Source organism: Vipera berus (assembly GCF_964194415.1).
Source record: "Vipera berus genome assembly, chromosome: 1".
Classification (NCBI taxonomy): domain Eukaryota; kingdom Metazoa; phylum Chordata; class Lepidosauria; order Squamata; family Viperidae; genus Vipera; species Vipera berus.
In genome coordinates this window covers 65164167-65171110 of record NC_138202.1, presented here as the reverse complement: position 1 = coordinate 65171110, position 6944 = coordinate 65164167, and positions in this window count along the sequence as shown.

Below are 6944 nucleotides of genomic sequence, written 5' to 3'. Positions count from 1 at the left end.
GGCAGTATTCTTTTTTTATATAATATTTTATTTATTTTCTATTTTTTCAATTAAACATTTAAAAAGCAACGTGGTGACTGGGTAATCAATAATTCCATAACATACATAAATCTTTAGCAAAAATATCGTTACAACAATATTTCCTCTCTTTATCCCTTAATATCTACTATCTCATATTGAATTAATATAATACTTGTTATCAACTAAGTAAAACCATCTTCGTTACATTTATCAATAATTTTGAACTTATACATATCTTATAAGTTATAAGATATGTATAAGATATAAATGGGATTAAAAAAATTAATGGTGTTTACATTCAATCTTATATACATCAGTGTCCTGTTGTAGCTTTTTCCTCAGACTTTAATTTCCCCTCAGTATTCAACTTAACATTTGGTGTGTTATAATTTCTAAGCTTTAGGTAACTACAGTTCCCTTATCTCAACTTCTACATTTTCCCCTTTTTATAACAAAATCTAATATTCTAAATATACATCTTATCTATTTGCATATAATCTTATTCTATTTTAAAAAATTTCTTTTTTTACCCACTATATTAATCCAAAAATCTATTAATCTTATTACACATCTTACCTATTCAGTTATAATATTAGTTTATTTTCTAAAAACAATTTCTATATTCAACCTTCTTCAACCTTCTAATCAATAATATAAAATCCCCCAAATAAATCAAAACCCTAGTTTCTTTCAGCCTTACTCTGGCTTTTTTCCTTTGCCAACTAACCATCCATGTCAATACTTTTAATTCATCAAACAGTTCTCCCTCTATTATTGTGTGTATTATCTGAGTTAAGAAAAACCATTTAATTACAATTTTTTTGGAAAAACTAGCCCCATTATATTTCTTTGATCGTCTCCCCATTATTTCAGTTTTCCACAGTTGTCCTAATGTTTATCTTCCATTCAGTTTATTCTTCTTCCTTTTCCTCAAGTTTCTTCTGATTTATGAAAAAAATATTTTCCATTTTCATTGTTGTCTCTTTTCTAATTTCCCCATTGGCTGGATCTGTTGGTCAGTTGGGTTCTCTGTCTTAATATTTAGTTGTTCCATTTCTCCTGTTGCTTTCTGCATTGTTGGGTCTTTGGTTGTGGTCAAAATCTGGGTCTGTATATTTAAGCTGGCATCTTGTTCCTTTATGTTGCCTCTCATTTTGTTACATGCTGAAATAATGGTTTCATGTATTGATTTCAACACAGAAAGGATTTTTTCCTGATCTTCATCTATATTCTCTTGATAATGTATTAAATTAAGGATTTTAAAATCAAATGTTAAAAGTAGTTTTTGTAGCTAGATGTGTGACATCTATTTCACATGTTGTGAATAGTCTTATAGTGAAAATTGTTTGGCAGGTAAGAATTTATAGTCCAAAGTATTCCATCATCTCATGTAGTAACAAAGACTTCTCATGTAAAGAAATAGGAAAACAGTTTCCCACATACAACTTTGAAAGTCAATAAAGGTTTATCTTCATAGTTCAAACAGGCCAGATAAACTGCCTCGCAGTTCCTTCTTTACAGCTGTGTTAATCACGGGTGGTATGTCAAGGTTGAGAGGTTTTTTTTTCCTAATTTCTGGATTTCCAGCCAAGTCTCTTTTAGTCAATAACAAATTGTAATAGCATATTTCAACAGAAGATCTCACCAATGCCATTTTAAACTTTTTAATTCCTGAGTTTTAATAATGGTGTTTCAAGGTTTGTTTCTTTTCTTTTTAAATAAAAGCCAATATCTCCAGTAAGAACAGGAAAACTTTTAATTTCCAAATTTCAAAGGTATATGCATCCAATTAGATTAGAATTGTTCTTAGAATTGCTCTTTTCCCCTAGGACCTAGGGCCTAGGTAGTCAATAGCTGCTGTTCTTAGAGGGTGGGGTAAGAATCCCCCCCCCAGAAATCATGGGCGCTCCATCACTGGAAATTTTTAAAAAGACACTGGACAATCATCTGACTAAGATAGTATAGGACCTTCTGCTTGAGCAGGGGGCGGGACTAGAAGACCTCCGAAGTCCCTTCCAGCTCTATTCTGTTCTGTTCTGTTCTGTTCTGTTCTGTTCTGTTCTACTCTACTCTACTCTACTCTACTCTACTCTACTCTACTCTACTCTACTCTATTTTCTATTACTGACTCGAGCATAGCTACTGGAACAAGCTTACAACTTCTTTTCTTCCCCTGGGTCAGGCTACTGCTATGCTTTTCTTGATAGATCTCAATACCCCTTTGTCACTGCTGCAGTTCTGTCATTTACTTTACTTCGTCATCATTACTGCCATTGTCTGTCTTCTGCACTTGCTAGCCCATATCCTTAGTTAGTCCTTCCTTTAATCCTCTGGGCTTGAATTGGTTGAAGGAGTGTTAACCTGGCTGACTAGGGATGCAGCCCTACTGGTAAAAGATCCAGGGTGTAACCCAAATAGCCAGCTGTAGGTGCAGTGGCATCCTTCTAAAGGCTGCTCTGGGCCAGTCGTGGCAACCAGTATCAACCCAGGTTAATTGGAGTTAGCCAAGTCAGGTTAGACAAGTAAGATTGGGTATTCTCAGAGGGTACTGCTTTTTAAAGCTTTCTGAAGCTTGGAAGTAAATAGAAAATCCAGATCTCTGGTCATACTTAACTGTATTTACATCTTAGTGAAAGATGGAAATTTTACATGTAAAAAAATGTGAAATCAGGGTAACAAAACGTGCCTTCCCCAACTTAGTATTCTCCACTTGCATGTACCTATGATTTCTGTCATCTACCACCAATATGATCAATATGAATTATATGTGATCATTTCAGTTGTAAGAAGAACTCTGCAACATTAGCTTTGGTTTTCCAAGTGCCCTTAGGACAGCCATGTTTTCTATTTGCAAATAGTTCTGCACTTGAGGGCCAAGTGATGGTGAGGGGACATAGGGACTGAAGGACAAAAACAAGGCAACTCATAAGACTGGAGAAACAAAAAAAGGCTGAGTGTTGGCCTAGTTCATATAGTTTTTTTTACATTTTTTTTAAAAAAGCTATTACCTCAACACCTTGGCCCCAACTGAGCTTGTAGATATGTTTTCAGAGGTTGCCAAACAATTGTAAAACATTGTCTGCATGTAAATTGAAGCCACTAAATTTGGATTACAAAATAATTGGCCACTAGATGGCTGTACAGAGCTACATTTTTCTCTACCTCTTTGTTTCCCTCTAGTGCAGGGATAGGCAACCTCGCTTTTTTATGACTCATGGACTTCAACTCCCAGAATTCCTGAGTCAGCATACCATATCTGACTCAGGAATTCTGGGAGTTGAAGTCCATGAGTCATAAAAGAGCTGAGGTTGCCTACCTCTGCTGTAGTGGGAGAATCTCAAAATCAAATTAAGTGCCAGTTGATGACTAAGTTCCATTGCCTGAAACGAACACTGTAATCTCTTGATACACTGATACAAAACTAGAGTTAAAAATAAAATAAGAAAATAAAGCACATCACAACGTGCTATTAAACACTACTTGCTGGAATTAAACAAACAAACACCCTTAACTGTGAAACAGAGCAAGTTTTCTACCAGATCACTGTGGCCAATTTTCTACACAAATAGATAAATTGCCAGAGCTCTGCAACAAAATGTTAGCTAAGGGCAAGTGTAAAAATATTGGTTCTAAGGTCTGTAACAAATGAATCTACAAAAGAGGCCTTGTAATCATTAACATTTGCTTTTTGTCTCTTGTCCAGACTTTTGTGATAGAGAACATAAGCTTTGCCCACATCAGGCATAATAAGAGAGAGTTCATCATTTCCAACCACTCTGGAAATCTCAATTTTTCTGACAGAAATAATTCTTCTCTTAATCAGATAAGGAGAGCAGGATTCCTTCACATTCATCTGGGAGTTTGACTAAGTTCAGGAGCTTCTACTTGCTGAGCACTTTTTCACTGTGGCTGACCTCAGAAAACTGACAACAGAGTACATCTATAAAAAAAGTAAAGGGCTAAAAAACACTCTTACTTCCCAGATCTGCAGTATAAGATCTTCCTTTCATCGCGTAGATCAGGGGTCTTCAAACCTGGCCCTTTTATGACTTGTGGACTTCAACTCACAGAATTCCTCAGCCAGGCACGCTGGCTGAGGAATTCTGGGAGTTGAAGTCCACAAGTCATAAAAGGGCCAAGTTTGAAGACCCCTGGCATAGATTGACATTTAAACACTTTAGGCAAATATTACTTTGGGTTCATCCACACAGTTTTATTGCTCTGCTGTAACCCAACATGTATGTTCTCAAAATGGAGCCTTCGTCTTGAGGTCAACTTGCTGCTGAGGTGGGTTGTTGTTGGGTCAAGGTGTTACAGAGGACAGTATTTTCCACCAGAAAGTGCAACAATATTCCCTTTACATACATCTATATTGCCTTCATCTATTGTGCTTCAATGCTCCCACTGCAGGATCCCTCTCCTGTCTGTGACCTTATAGTCATGTTTGGTCACGAGGTCAGTATTTTCATCTACTTTGCACAAATAAAAATGAATTTAAGGGAAGAGCTGTCCTGGACTGTAGCTGTATATCAGAAGCTTATCTTCAACTGCCTGTACCAGATCCCACACTTCAGCTGTATGCAAAATTTCTTAAAGTTTATCTGGAGTTCTACAGGATGCTGCCCGAATTTGTCCACAATATTTCCAGCCTCCATTTTGGATGCAGAGAAAGAGGAATACTTTGATGTTAGTGAGCCCTCTATCTATGCCATGACAGCCAACCTCACATGAAGTATTAGTACCACTTTATAAAACCCTAATAAGACCACACCTGGAATACTGCCAACAATTTTGGTCACCATGCTACAAAAAAGATGTTGAGACCTTAGAAAAAGTTCCAGAGAAGAGCAACTAAAATGATTAAAGGCCTAGAAATTTAAAACATATGAAGAATGGCTGCAGGACTTGAAAGAAAAGAAGAAACAGGGATGACATGATAGCAGTATTCCAGTGTTTGAGGGGCTACCACAAAGAAGAGGCGATCAAATTATTCTCCAAAGCATCAGAGGGCAGGATAAGAAACAATGGTTGGAAACTGACCAAAGAGAGAAGCAACCTGGAATTAAGGAGAAACTTCCTAACAGTGAAGACAATCATCCAGTGGAAAAAGCTTGCCTTCAGAACTCATGGCTGCTCCATCACTGGAGATTTTTAAGAAGAGACTAGACAGTCACTTGTCTGAAATGGTATAGTTCTCCTGCTTGAGCAGCAGGCTGGACTAGAAGATCTCCAAGGTCCTGTCCTATCCTATCCTATCCTATCCTATCCTACCCCACCCCACCCCACCCCACCCCACCCCACTCCACTCCACTCCATTCCATTCCATTCCATTCCATTCCATTCCATTCCATTCCATTCCATTCTATTCTATTCTATTCTATTCTATTCTATTCTATTCTATTCTATTCTATTCTATTCTATTCTATTCTATTCTATTCTATTCTATTCTATTCACTAATGTGTTGGAGCTACCATATCAAGAGAGAGTTGTCTGGTGAAGAAAACAAAAATGCAGAGAATGCAAACATGAAATTGACTTCAATAGTTGAGTCTTGAAGATACGGGAAGCTGAGGAGTTTCCGGTGACGTCGCTAAAGACAGACTCAGGGAAATGTTTCTCCTCTCCCTGGGTCTGATTTCTATCAGCTGGTGGGTCCGAATGGACTGAAAATCACCCCGTATAGGCGGCTCCCAAAGGGTGAAGACTTGAAGATCGCAGCTTGGTGGTAGCTGGATCGCTGGTCTCAATGGAGCCCTTGGAACTGGCAGGAAGAATGTCTGACTGCATTTATACGGTCTGCCATTGTCAGCTGTTCAGCGGAGATGAAGAACTTTAAACTGAAAGCAAACAGCTGATCTGGGTGAGAAAACTCCCTTCTCTCTTTTTACAAGTGAAGACCTTTGGCAAATAGCACTTTAACAGCCCTTGAGAGCAAAGCCCTTAATTTTAGGGAGGGGTTGGAATTTTTCCTTCCTATCCCTCCCCTCACGAATCACAAGCGGCAGTTTAAGCTTTCGGCTATTTGAAAACTTTACCATATTGCAAGGCTGTCTGAGGCATAAAAGATTGGGAAAGCTTTTGGCTTCATAGAATTTTGTGTTTATTTTTTGTGCGAAAGCTATCATAATTTTTATTTTTACTTCTTAAACTCTAAATTTTTAAATTACTTTTTATTTTTACCTTTTCTGCAAATAAGTTATGGGAAGCTAAGATTTTTCTGCATAGGAAGCAACACAATAAAGGATCATGAAGGATTTGAATTGGGAAGCAAATTCTTACCATCCCTCCTCCCATCTGCTTAGAGTCTCTTGGGGTCTAATATGGCTGCTCTTCATACAATAAAAAAATTAGTTCTACTAACATGCATGCTCTCCAACTTTCTTCACAAGCTCCATTTAGAAATACTGATGTTTTACAGACAGCCACTATATCATCCTTATGCTTGGAAAAGATTTAAAGGAAATGGAGGGAAGCAATTCTGGTGTGTGAGAAAGCTCAGGCATTCTCATGCTTCTACACATTGAATATGACATTCCTCTTCAAGACTAGTCACTCAAGGTCCACTTGAGGAATTACAGTAAATGCTTTTATTAATTTTGTTTTTGCATCCATTCTAGAAGCATTATGTAGACTGAATTATGTCATATGTCCATTTCAAATCCTGAACAAATACTCTTGGGTGGAAGCTGGCAGTATGATGCTTGTGTAGAAGCAAATTTAAATTGTAGAACGTTGTCCTTTGGCAACAGGGAATAGTAGGTATAGCAGGGAACAAACAAGGTATCATAAGAAAGCAGAGATGGAGGAAATATATGAAAATATACCTATAATATGGTCAAGCCTGCTGCTTATTGCCGGGATTGTTACATGGCAATTTGGGTTAAAGGAATTGGTTTCATTAAGCTGACTGCAGAAACATGGG